Genomic DNA, 14231 nt, shown 5'->3' with positions numbered 1-14231 from the left:
TTATCTTGCGGGGCTCTATGCTTTGCGAGATGCTTTTTAAAGTTCACAGGCACTACGCATAGTTTGCTCAGGACAAACAGTCGAAGCGTTTCCACCCACTTCCTCCAGCGATCGGTGCCGCCACACAGGCCGCCGCTGCCGGCAGGACAGGCCGGGGCCCTCCCCGGGGCCGCGGGGGGCAGGAGCCGGTGTTTCTGACAGGAAGGCCGGGCACCTGGGCCGCCGCCGAGCGCGCTTACACGGTGACGGGCGAGGAAGAGCCACCAGAGGGGCAGGGCGGGCAGCCGGCACCTCACGCTGAGGAGCGCCCGTAGCGTTCACCACAGCGGCGGGGAGCGGCGACCCAGCGGCAGCTCCAGCCGCGAGGCCCACAGGAAGGCCCCCGGGCAGGGCAGGGCAGGCCCGAGCGGCGGCCTCAGCCCGAGAGGCCCCCCCGCTGCTAGCGACAACGCTCCCCCGGCCCCTTCCCCGCCCAGGGGAGCCGCTAGCGGGGACCCGTGACCCTTGGCCGGGCCCCCGGCTGGCGGGCGGGCCCTCCGCGCAGCACCCGCCCCGCCGCCTCCCCTCCCACCCGCAGGCAACTCCTCTCCAGTGACGCCCTGGGGACGGGCCCCTCAGCGCCACCGGGCCCGCCGCGATGCGGGGAGGCGGCCGGGGGGGCTCCCGCACGCCCGCCTGCTGGCCAGCGGGGGGAAGCTGCCCTCAGCCGCCGCAGAGACCGGCCGCCTCTCCGCCCCTGAGATAGCGGGGACGGGCCGCCTCCCCGCCCCCGAGATGGCGGGGGCCGCGGCGAACAGCGCGGGCCCCCGCACCCTATCGGGAGCAGGGGGAGGGCGAGGCTCCTCCCCGGTCCCGCCGCTCCGCGCCAGAGCCCGCCGGCCTTTACCTCCCGCCGCTCGGCTCGCTCGCTTCCGCCGGCGGCGGACGCAGGGCGTGGGGAGCTGCTCGGCGGCGGCCGGGGAGAGGGGGAGGCTCCGGTGGAGCGTGCGCCGCGGGGACACAGTGCCGCTCTCCGTCCGGCCGGGGAAGGACAGCCCGGGAGGAGGCTCCGCGCCGCCCCCCTCCCCCTGCCCGCCCGGGGCCCGCAGCGCCGCCCCGGCCGGCTCCCGCCTCGCCCGGCCGCGCCCGCCGCCGCCGCCGCCGCGTCGCGAGGGGCCGCCCCGGAGGCCGGGCCTGCGGTGGGCGGGGGCGGCGGCCGCTCCCGGCCTCGGGTGCCGCGGGCAGCTGGGGCGGGCGGGAGGCGGTTGCTGGCGGGGCCTGCATCCGGCCTCGGGCCTCCGACGTCCTGCGGAGGCTCGCCGGCACCTGCCCCGCGCGAAGGGTCACTGCAGGAGGAAAAGAAGAACCGCAGGAGCGGGGTGGGGGGTGCCGCCTCCTGCCAGCTGAGGGCAGCTCTCCTCCCCGGGAGGCTGCTTTCGCCAACTTTTCCAGTGGTTACCAATAAAACTTGGGTGCCGATACAGCTTCACGTGTTCACCTTCGCAAAGGGTAACTGTGCTCTACCGGTGTGGGAAAACCGGTGTGAAAAGACAGGCCTTGCCTGTAGAGGGCACATTGCTGGTTACAGGGCGTAGGCGAGTTCAGCAAACAATTGGGAGATAACAGAGTGTAGTGAAAGCTAGTAGCCATGTAGTGACAGGTTTCAAATTTGTAACAGAAAGGATGAATGTTTAATTCCTGGTGCTGCTGCCCTGTTCTACTAAGCAATTCCTAAAGTCGCAGCAGAGGAGAAGGCTCCTACAGGCCAGAATGATGCAGTGGATCTGCGGGCTGATGCCGGAGGAGAAACGGCATGTAAGAAGCAGACAAGAGATGAAGAGTTTTTAAGGAAGCTGAGGAGAGGCTGGTGGGATCTGGCATCTCTGATAGCAGTGGAGGGTATGAGCTGCAACAGGAGAACAGAGGAGCAACTGGTTAGGAGAAGGCTTCATTATCTGCAACAAGCAACGGACATTTGACAGGGATGGACAATGGAAGATTATGGAAAGATGAAAGGGAAGAGAGACATGCTCCTGACAGACTGAGATGATGATAGCAGCTCTTAAGTTAGAACTGCTGTGAATCCACCTGAACAAGAGTTTTTAATTTATCAACAAGGGGAAAAGCTCTTAAAAAAACAAACAAAAAAAAAACCCAAAAAACCCCATTCAAGATGAGGAGGTTCTACTGGGAAACTTTTTTGTAATCTTATAGATGTTTATTGTTCTGAGAAATTTCACGGTCAACAAACGGGCATTAAAATATAGTTGGAAAATTACTGATGAAGTTTACCCATTACTGATAGGACTTCATTACATAGCTATAAGCTTCCTTGTCAGCTCTGCCTCCCTGCCTGTCCAAGCAAGATAACAGGCAGGATCTCCACTTCTTTCTGCTTGTTAATCTGATTCCCAGAAGGAGATGGGTGCACCATTGACTCGAGATAACCTCCCTGCCATCTGTATTCAGCCACCTCCCATCAGGGCACAATGCCTCAGGAGGATGTTGGCTGGAGGTGCCCCACTGTGATCTTCCTAGGGAACAGAAGCAGTAACACTCCTGTGAAGAGGGAGAAGCATTTTCCCCCGAGGGGAGTAAGGTTGTCTCCCAGGCCGAAGGTCCCTCACATTGTGATTCACCCCATTCAAGGTCGAGGTGGCATCCCCCACCATCATTTGTCCTTCACTTTCCTTCAAAGAAACGAGAAGTGGCCTTCAGCAGACTACTAAAGCGCTACTTATGCTTCGAAAGAAAGACCAAGAAGTCACGGCCAGTTTTGTGTCTCAGTCACTTGCTCTCCCACTGCTGCTTCCTTCTGGGGCCTGGAGAGTCCTTCCCTCTGCCACCAGGACTGACCTGTTTGCATTATTAGAGATGTAACTCTAGTTTTAATGCCAATAAAGAATAAGCAAATTCAAAAATAGCTAGTTCTAAGGTGAACTAATTATGCATGGGTAGTTCACTATAGTTGCCTTCTGAAAACTGCAGAAGGGTGCTCAGAGTAATTTCTCTAGAGCTTGTAGGGATCACAGTCCCAAAGTGGTAGCACAGCAACGGAAAGGCAAATACGTTTTATATGTATTTTGCAATAAAAGTAATGTTAGAAATTTTGAAATTTGTATTCAAAGCATTTAATGTTTTAGGAATTAAATTGATTTAGGCATTGCTAGTTTGCCTGTCACTTTGCTATTTTAGTGCTTATCTTGTAGTATATTTAAATAAACAAGGACAAACATCTACATTTCTAATACAATATGTAAAGTGTATACATAGTCATCCACAGGATGTGCTGGTAAGTTTCAAAAGGCTGTCTCTTGCCATGACTCACAAAAGGAAAATAAATAATTATTCAATACACTGATATTGTACATGTCCAGAAATCTGAAGGAAAAGCCTTGATCAGAAGTTGTGTGCGCATGTGGTGTCAAGTGATGGTTTCATGGATGTACCAGGAACTGTTTCCTTACTTCATGCATTCAGTGTCTGGACAAGTATCAGAAAAAAAAAAAATAATTCTTTAAGGGTGTGATGCTAGTAATGTGTTAATCATAGGTTTGGAAAAATAGGTCATGTAAATTCCAGTCTAATGACTGTGTCTTTATATTTTTAAGGTTGCCAGAAAAGAGGAAGAGAGAGGTTTTCAGTACGCTCGAGTCTGATAGCCTCCATTAAACTGCACTGCTAGTGGGGTGTTGCTGCTGGCACTTGATGCATGAAACTATGTTGTTCTTTGCCAGTTGTACATATTACAGTATTTGACACCATGAAAATGCCAGACTAATTTGGGTACTGGCAGATTTCTCGCTACCACAGTTAACACTTTAAATAGGAGGGATTTTGATATCTAGATAATTATAATCACTGTAAGAGAGGTTCTTTCAAGTATGTGTGTCCTTTTTTTTTGAGTTTTCACAAAATTTTTTCAAACATAACACAATAATCACCTATTATCTGCTATTGTTTTGGGGTTTTTTTTCCCATTCCTTTATCTCTCCTTAAATCTACAGTTGGCTTAGTTTTACTTAGAGTGGCTTGAACATACAGCATGTAATCTGTGCTGTTTGGCTCAAGTGTTTAGTCTGGTCCTCGTTGAATGCTTTAACAGCAGATTTTCCATTTTAGTTTCTACAATGTTGCCTTCTCAAAGTAAAAATACTATGTTCTTGCTTATATTATAAATCACATTAAAATAGTATTATTACCAGAATTGGGCCATAAAAACAAGGAAATGTCAGTCCCTTTTAATGTTTCTGATTATATACAGCCTAAGACTACTCAGCAAATTGTAATTTCCTTTCTTCTATGCTCAAATTGTCTTTGAGGATCTATAGTTAAAAAAGATTAGATTAGATATTGATTTGCACAAACAATTTCCAGCTAAACTTTTGGTTTGAAGAACATTCTGGTGTAGCAAGAAAGACATGTTTAACTTTGTCAGTTTTAAAGACTTATTTTTACTTACAGTAACATACTGAATATACAATAATAAATACTGTAGGAAAATGCCTGAGAAATTAGGGTGCATTAAAAATTCATGCCTGCCTGCAGGAAATATGAAATAAGTTATCTTTCCAGGAAATTAAGGTATAGTTTTTATCATTACTCAGAATTTTATTTTGGACCATTAATATATACAATCAAAGCCCCAAATTATCATGGGTTTTTCCTTCCTTCAGAAAGGAGAGATGAAAAGAGCCCTCATCTAGTTCCTGCAGAAACCATTTTCATAAAAGTTGATTCAGTTCCTCCATGCTATAACCCTTCCTCTTCCTAAGGAGCCTTCCACATTCTGTTGCCAGCTTTAGGTTTCATTTACCATTGAGGGAAATAAAAAGTGTTAGCTTTTCCCCTTTTTTTTTTAATGGATTTACCTTAATACTGCTTAAAGACGTTTAACTTGGCTGCTTGGAGTATCTGTGTCTCCAGTTAATATTACTTTGTCCACAATCTTTGAGTTTGTATTCCTACAGAAGATAACTTTTCCCTCAGCCAGAATTTGATTTCTGAAGTAGAAATTTAATTCCTTAATTAAAAAAAAAAAAAAAAAAAACGGGGTGGGTGAGAAGAAGGATAGAAGTTATGTAAAAATAAATGTTTGCAGAATAGCTCACGTGACTCTTCTCTTCCCCCCCCCCCCTTCAGATTTAAGTCATTTGACTTAGTGAAATGTGGTGTTTTATCTCCATAAAGGAACTCCATATCTGGTTTCTATACTTGAAGTATATTGATCTTCTGTTCCATATAGCTATCGATTCCATAGTTAACTGCAGAAACAGGTTGGCATCACTGCAGTAATTTTAGTTAATTCACATACACATTTTTTCATTCCAAATAGTACATTTTTACTACACCTATATTAAAATAATGCCTTAATTCCCTTTATACAGGGTTCTATTTCAGCATTATTTTAAATGGGGAAAAAATAGTATTTAGAAGCAGAAAAAAATCTAGATCATGGGGCAATTTTTGCCCCACTGAAGACAAGAGTAAAAATTCTGATGGTCTCAATAGGATCACGTTTTTTAGGTGAGCGGGTGACCCTAATTCCAGATTACCACTAATGAATTGAAAAGTTGCTTAACAAATCAGTACTTTGATTCACCTACCCATCAGTAAACTATCAGAGGAGTTTACAAGGTTACTGCTGAACGTTAATAGTTGTAAATTTTCAAATTCTTGTTTAAAGGCATTCTAAAGCAGCATATTACTAGTCTTCATTTGGATGAGATACTCCAGATATATTGCAAAACAGAAATCAAATTTGCTTATTACACCTGATATACTAAACATCGCCAGAACATACAAACTACAAAGATGTTTGGGCTTTCGGAAAGGAGATGCAGAGACATGATGACAATAAATGCTGTAATCCAAGTAGTAAAGAATTATACTTAATTGTATCTTCTCTGCAAGCAAAGAATGAGGTCATGCTTATACAGCTGACAGAAGCCTCAGTGCTACAAGGACCTCCTGAATTTGGAATAAGCTCACACTTCAGTTTTGTGAGAAACGCTCAGTTGCCAATTATCCATAGCTCAGACAGGATGCGGTGTGAAGCACTCTTTATTACGTTCTTGCAAGACCGGGCGCCCCCATCAAGTGGACGCACCTACCAGCCATCATGCAATGGTTTATATCCCTTTCTCCCAACCGCCAGTTCCCTCCCCTGATTCCTCATTGGCTGAGTACTACAGGGTGTACAGACTTCCCGAACCGCCTACCGATACGCCCCTTCATGTATGTGTTCATACATCGCATGTTCATGGAAATGAACCTTGGCTTTCTCCAGGGCGGAGAAGTTAATATGCATGAGCTCATCACGCAAGTGTACTAAGATGGAAAAGTTTGCCCCAAGTCTTTCGGTATCTGCATCCATCTAAAGCCTGTTCCAAGTACTGGGTCATCACAGTTGACAAAAAGACCACTTGCCTTCTAGCCCTAGGCCAGGGATTTCAATGGTTGTGAATTGCTCTTGTTGATTGCTTTGGTGAATCGCTCCTGCCCTTCCCATCAGGCTTATTATGCGAAAACAACATTCTTTCCCTTACAATTCCCCCCTGTTTTTATTTATACTCTTGTTGCTTTTCGCATATTCTTAAGAGTATTGTTCTATGAACATTTTGAGTGTTGACAACATGATTTTACATCTTTTCTCTGATGACAAGTCATCTCTTGCATCTTCATCTCCCTCTTCCTCTAGTAACAGCATCTTGCCAAGATAGGGGGGGTGGTTCCGGAGGCATCTGTTTGACAAGGCGGTTTCACTGGACCAATCCTCGGACGCAAGGGATTATGTAGCATCCTACGGAGACAGTGGAGAAAGTAGGTGGTATCTTGACATCCTTGTTCTTCCCCAGTCCGCACATGCACAGTAGAGTCTCTCGACTTTCCTGGGCTTTCTGGTGTTGCTAGGGGCTTCTGACAGGGGTCCCTCCAGTACTTTTCCATTGCGCAATAGCAGTCCATAGGAGTCCGTGTTTACAGAAAAAGAACTCCGAACCATTTTAAAAACAAAACCACAGTAAATCTCCTTTAACTTATGTACATGGCAAAATACCAGCAGCATACCTGCTCCTCACATTAAAGTCACTATATTTTTAACATGAATCACCACATTCTTCACAATCCCTCGCATTTTATTAAATTGATTCGTGTTTGCGTTTATCCCTTGAATGACTAAATGAATCAATTTAATAAAACATGGAATCATACATGGTATAAACATTAGAGTAGCAAATGTACACAACAGATAAAATAAAAGCTGTTTTACCCACGGTGTTCCAGGTAACCAGGACCATAAATTGCCATTCCATGTTTGCTATCTGTGATGGGGAAGCGGTATAGAGACCCACGGCCAGCTTGATAATCCCAAAGGTCCCCCACAAACCCAGCAGTGACTTAAATTGAAGGTTTTACTTATAGTCTTTGTTAATAAAACAAACTCATTATTTTCAAAGGGGTCATATGAGTTGGTAGCATTTTGACTCCTTTTAGCTATTATGAGGCTAACATACACATTGAGGAGAAAAAGCCAGCTACCATAGTGAGGTCCGGTATGGCACATTTTTCTGTTTACCCCTGGACCCATTGGGTTGCTGCCAATGGTCGGGTTCGTGTCTTCTTAACAGCAAAAATGGAGGCCAACCCGGTCTTGCCCTCACTTGGACTTATCCTCAGCTTTTCCCTCACTCCCTTTTACTTTTTTTTTTCCTAATTCCTTTGTTCAACTGATTTATGTTTTTATGCAAAAGTCTAAAACCAAAAATCATAGGTATTACAACTTTTTAACATATGTACATACACACAGGGTTCATGTAGATGATTCAGGATCTCACTACTATTGGTGTCACTCGGTCTGTTTTAGTAAGTCCAGTCTTATTTTAGCTCCATTGTATTCGAAGCTTCAGATCTCCAGGTGCTGACTCGATCTTCTAATTGGGTTCACCTGTAACTGGTCCTTTTACCCTGGAAATATGAGTCCATCCTCTTCCAGCAGTTCTTACAGCTGTCTCCGTAGTCAATAATACCAGGAATAGTCCTTCCCATCTAGGAGATAAGCTTTCCTCCTTCCAAGTTTTGATCATTACTTTATCTCCAGGTTGTATTTTGTGTCCTGCAAATCCTAAAGGAGTTGTCTGGGCTAACATTCTTTTTATTCTTAATTTTTTTAGGTTTTTCTCAATAGTTTTAATATATTGTTGAATCCTCATGTCTTCTATTAATGGATGCCCTAGAGGCATACCTTGGGAATATGGCATCCCATATAACATCTCAAAAGGTGACAGGCCTGTCTCTGAATTTGGCATAGTCCTAATATGAAGTAAGGCTAAGGGTGAGCATTTAATCCATGAGAATTTGGTTTCTATCATTAATTTAGGTAACTTGTTTCAAGGTTTGATTCATTCGCTCTACCCGTCTATAACTTTGTGGATGCCATGGAGTGTGATATTCCCAAGTGATGCCCAGAGCTTCTGTAATTAACTTTATAATTTTTGATGTAAAATGAGTACCCTGATCCGAATCAAATACTTTTACAATTCCAAATCATGGTATAATTTGTTCCAATATTATTTTAGCTACTGACTGGGCAGTCGCTCTGGTGGTAGGAAAAGCTTCTATCCAGTGAGTTAATTGATCTACTATTACCAGTAAATATTTGCATCTCCTAACTTTCGGTAGTTCTGTGAAATCTATTTGGATCCTTTCATTCATTGCAGAAATTGTTTTGCTGGTAGAAATACATGACATACGTTCAGTTTTCTCAAACATATTGATTTTAGGGTCATATTCATTAACATTTGTGTCACCAGGTAAAAGATCAGAGTGCCTGCTTTTTATCCATGATGTGCCATTAATGGTACGCACTGAACAGCTATCAAGATCTTTCTTATTGTTTGTGGCTCGAATACTTAACTGGTTTTCATTAATCTCTTTTACACTGTACCTATCACCCAAAAGTTTTGTTTTAGTTCTGGTCTGGTTTGCAGAGTCCTCTGCAATTCTCCTTGTATCCCTATTGTCTAGAAGGATCCACTTCCCATTTACCACAGTGGTCCCCAATTTTTGAATTTCGGTTAACTCCTGAGGGTTATATATCTTTTTCCCATAATCTGCTTCTTGTTTCATTACATATAAACAACCTTTGAATTCAATTCAGTTTGTTCTAGATCAGGTATAATCTTTGTTTATAATTCTATTACTTCAATGCAACTGTGACTTAATTCACCCCTAGGATCTCCATATAAAAATTTGAGTAGGATTTTGAGCACCAGTTACTCTCAGTTCTAATCCTGGTGCTTCCATTAAGATAGTTTCATATTTCAATAGTCGACTATCAGTGAGCCATTTCTCAGCCTTTTGCTGCAGTACCCCACGCACATCATGAGGGGAAAACACTGTGATAATCGCTCCAAAGTCACCTTTCGTGCCTCTTCAATCAGTAAGGCTGCTGCCACTAAAGACTGTAAGTATGTTGGCCAGCCCCTGCTTAAGGGATCTAATAATTTTGAAAAATATCTAACTGGTCTCTTACTTCCAGCCTAATCTTGGGGCAGAACCCCATAAGCAGTTTGATTTGAGGTAGTTATAAATAATTGAAAAGGCTTTTTAACATCCAACAAACTTAACACTGGAGGCTCAGCCAGTGTTCCTTTTAGTTTCTGAAACTTATTTTCATCTCTTCTAACACGCACCTCCTGCGCTTCTCTTAACAATTCCCGTAGACCCTGCTCTTGCCAATCATCGAATTTTTCTAACTTCTTTCTAATATCTCCCCATAATTTGGTCACGAATTAAGTTTTTAATAAAGCCTCCCCCACCGGGGATGCATTCAGGGTCTACTCCCGAATACATTTGTAACTTTTTTTTTTTTTTTTTCCCCTTTTCTCGCTCGCCGCTTTATTCCCCGGCCGGGCTCCTCCAGCAGCGCGGTCAGACCGGAGCGCTCGGCGCAGCCCCCGCGGGGGTGCAGCCGCGGCCGGGCCCCCTCCCTGCGGCACCGCGGGGGGCCGCGTCCTGGCGTGGGGTCGTGCCGCGGTCCTAGGGGCCGCCCGCCGCCGCCAACGCCTTCCCAAACCTCTGCCCCACTATTTTCTAATTGTTTCTGCTTTTCTCGATTACGGGTTCGGCTGCTGGTGGAGGGGAAGGAGCACTAGGTTTTGGTTCCTCATCCAGGAGTTTAAGATACAACCCCTTTGTTTTCTGTGCATAGGCCTCAATCCATAGGCGACAATACCCAGACAATCCCAAAAACTTTCTTAATTCTTTCTTAGTTCCAGGGAGGGGTAATTATCCCTTGAATCCCTTCGGGATTTATTTTTCGTCTCCCTTCTGTAATTAAATGGCCCAAATACTTAACTTCATTTTCTATATATTGGAGTTTGGCCTTTGAGACCCTTAACCCTTGTTTTCCCAGAAAATTAAGGAGTCCATCAGTGGCTATTTTTACCTCAGACCGCTCCTCCCCTGAAAGTAAATTGTCATCCACATACTGTAGTAACATGTCCCCTTAAGGTCGCTTAAATTGTTCCACAGTTTGTTCTAATATCTGCCCAAATAAATTAGGGGATTCTGTAAATCCTTGAGGTAGAACAGTCCACCTCAACTGTTGTTTGCGCCCTGTCTGGGGGTCTTCCCATTCAAAGGCAAATAAATATTTTTTGTTTTTTTAAGGGGGGGTTTTTAGTCCTCCCCTATTACCCTCTTTGACTCACACGATGGGGTTTATATCTACCTCATCTTTCTCTGTCAGAGTATTCATAGTAATAGTCATACACTTTCCTTATAAGTGTGGATTTGTAATCCTAGTCGTATCACCAAATCCCGGCCCAGCAGATTACTGCCTGCCTTTGGGACATATAACAAGTTGTCCCACAACTGTCCCTTTTTTTTTTTTTTTTTTTTAAATACGGAAGCCGTAAACCCTTCCCCTTTTATGCCGGCCACCAACGCCCATTGGTCCGATAGCTCCAACCCCAAGGGAATATAATTAAAGAAGTCTTGCTTGCCCCGGTATCACTCCCGGGGTCCCACCCTCCAATTTATCAAGGGCTCTTCGTGGGATTTATAGCTAAAGAACCCCTGACTCCTCTATTCTGTCTTCAAAGTTCATGATTGGAATTACTTTAACTCTGGGCATTCTCTCTCAAAATGCCCCAGCCTCCCACAACGATAGCTTCTGGAGGCTTTTCATCCCCAGTTTCTTCCCACTCCTCCTGTTCCACCTTTAAGGTAAAAAGGTGTTCAGTCCTTTGTTGGACCCAACAGGAGGTGTAGTCAGACTCCTCTTGTGAAAAAGGGGTCTTTGAACTCTTGACATAACCAGTTCTTAGTTGACCCATATTTTGGCCAAAAAGCCTTACGTCCCAGAATGGGCTCCTTTGTCCACACAAAAACACAATAATGTGTCATTTTCTTTTTGTCCTTCCCCTTGTATTCGGAACGTTCCTTCATCATAACAACATTCTCCCCAATGGACTGTACGGGGGAATGTTTTCAGGGACCTTCCCTGAATTCCCGCTAAGCTTAGTCTTTTTGTTCCCCATTTTTTTTTTTTTCCCGAGACTTCTGGTCGTTTTCCTCGCGGCACAGCAGAGCCGCCACTGCGGACTCTGCCCTCAGCCCGTACTGACGTACGGCTCACTCGCTCCCACCCACCAGAATCTCCCAGACCACCAAGGCAGTACTTAACAGTCCAATTTTCTTACCTTGGTCCGTGCACAGAGTTGCCTGGTCTAACAGCGCTTTCCAAAGTTCCTCTTTTTTTTTTTTTTTTTTTTTTTTTTTTTATCCTTTTGCCCCCAGTGGTTCACAAGGCCTGTCTATATTATCAGTCTCAGGGTCTCAGTCGGTCCCCGTGGAGTCACCGTCGATGATTCGCGAGACCGTTGAAATCAACAGGGCGCGCCTCCTCGCCCTCAACGGCGGAGACTCCCAGGCGACGACTTCGATCCCGGACGAGCCCCCAAATTGTGAGAAACGCTCAGTTGCCAATTATCCATAGCTCAGACAGGATGCGGTGTGAAGCACTCTTTATTACGTTCTTGCAAGACCGGGTGCCCCCATCAAGTGGACGCACCTACCAGCCATCATGCAATGGTTTATATCCCTTTCTCCCAACCGCCAGTTCCCTCTCCTGATTCCTCATTGGCTGAGTACTACAGGGTGTACAGACTTCCCGAACCACCTACTGATACGCCCCTTCATGTATGTGTTCATACGTCGCATGTTCATGGAAATGAACCTTGGCTTTCTCCAGGGCGGAGAAGTTAATATGCATGAGCTCATCACGCAAGCGTACTAAGATGGAAAAGTTTGCCCCAAGTCTTTCGGTATCTGCATCCATCTAAAGCCTGTTCCAAGTACTGGGTCATCACAGTTGACAAAAAGACCACTTGCCTTCTAGCCCTAGGCCAGGGATTTCAATGGTTGTGAATTGCTCTTGTTGATTGCTTTGGTGAATCGCTCCTGCCCTTCCCATCAGGCTTATTATGCGAAAACAACATTCTTTCCCTTACAAGTTTCGATTTGTGGTGAATCTGATTCCTGTATTGGATGTTCTCTGCTATGCTATTTTTATCAATCTGATATGTCAAATTTCATGGATATCAAAAATCCATCCTGATCTGTTTAAACTGCAGAAAGGAAAACCAAACAATGCCTAATATGCTTCCTTGGCACATGATAAAAAGTAAAAAGCTGACTTCCATTGTAACTGTCATGTTTTTATCTGTTGAATATCACTGCCTTTATTTTTTAAAACTGCATTGATCCTATCCCACGGCAAATTTAATATCAGAGATCTTAGAGATCTTAGAGATTTGAGTATTTGAGACATGGTCTAAGAACAAGGCTAGCAGTAAAACTGCATATCTGTATTATTTTAAAAAATCAGATTTCATTTATATCACTGAAGTAATTAGATGAAGCTTAACAGAAAAAAAATGAATAATGTTTGACATTTCTGTAACTTTTACCATCCCCGAAATGTCTTGTAAAACCAGCCATGGAGGATCCACTTTATACATCAGTTAGCTGAGACCACCTCTCAAACAAAATGCAACAGCTGTTTAACTACACCATGCAATACCACCCAGCAGGTTAACGGATACTACCCAGTTGAAACTGTCAGAACTCTAAGCAGGGTGCTGTTATCTGAACTGGAATTTGACCAGGATGTGAAAGTTTACTTACTGCTTTTTACACAACAATTGTTGTATGCTGATCAAGAAACAGGACGTTTCCAATGAAGAGTATCATTAATGGCCTCTATTCAATGGTAAAGCCAGAGCTGTAAGAACAAAACTGCCCCAGGACAGAAAATCTCCGGGGGGGGTGGGGGTGGGGGGGTGTGTCCAATCTGCAAGGTTAACTGCCTTCAGGCAGTTGTTTTTTGGAGTACAGCACTGATTTTGAACTGGGCTAAAATTTTCTAGGTTAAGACAGAACTAACTTACTGTGACCAAGTCATGCTGAGATGCAGAATTAAACGCTCAAAACCAAACCATTTATTGAAAAAGTCAATTTGACATTATAAAGAAAAGGAAAAAAATCTATCCGTTACTGTTTTCTTTTGACTATGTAATATTATTTCTAGTAAAATTTTGGCTTCTTTTAAGTATTTTTGTATTTTATGGGGTTTAGGATGTTAAAGATTATCGGTCCATTTCACTTTACTAAAATACTGGAAAAAAAAATCATTAAAACTTTTCAGTGATTCTAAGTAAAACCCAGTACTTTCATTCTACCGGAAGTTTTGGGATGTCTATTGTTTGCTCCAATTCAGAAATTCTCAAATGTTAAAACATTGGACCTTGCTGCAGAACGGAATTTCTAAGTAGATCTAATGTTAAGTACAAGCCTGAATTTTAGGCAAGTTTCAATCATCTGTTAATGTCACTTGAATGAACAAATGCTTTTACCTGTGAAGATAGACTCTTCTCCATTGTCTATACAATTCATTTACAAGAAGTTAATTGCTTGCCAATCATAAGTGATTTACGAATCCATTTACCTCACTGTGACTGACCTTCGATTAATAAAAGATTAAAACAATATAAAAAGCTGTCTTATTTCTGTCCCCAAAGAGTTTCATAGAGGCCTTATTTCCAAGTACAGATCCTATCTAGACTTGCGTATTTTACAAAATTTTCTGATACCACACAATTCAGTGGCTTAAAAAATCTACGATATATAAGTATCTTGCAGGTATCCTGCTTAGTGTCAATTTTCCTCACTCACCATTTGTTACATAA

The 14231-nt window shown here is 44.1% G+C and overlaps 1 protein-coding gene across 8 annotated transcripts in view; it reads right to left on the bottom strand.

Annotated features, from left to right (window-relative positions):
• Nucleotides 1–1124, bottom strand: part of N4BP2 (NEDD4 binding protein 2) — a 43119-nt gene extending 41995 nt beyond the window's left edge. For 6 of the 8 annotated variants that reach the window (XR_012628662.1, XM_074866025.1, XM_074866032.1 and 3 more), the window contains exon 1: nt 887–1123. The gene's annotated coding sequence lies outside the window, so the exon portion shown is untranslated. Of the gene's footprint in view, nt 1–99 lie in introns of all 8 variants that reach the window. The other 2 variants (XM_074866033.1, XM_074866027.1) reach the window with 2 other exon arrangements.
• Nucleotides 1125–14231: the final 13107 nt, after the last annotated feature.

This window comes from Strix uralensis, chromosome 4 (assembly GCF_047716275.1).
Source record: "Strix uralensis isolate ZFMK-TIS-50842 chromosome 4, bStrUra1, whole genome shotgun sequence".
Lineage (NCBI taxonomy): Eukaryota > Metazoa > Chordata > Aves > Strigiformes > Strigidae > Strix > Strix uralensis.
This window is presented reverse-complemented; position numbering and strand designations above follow the sequence as displayed.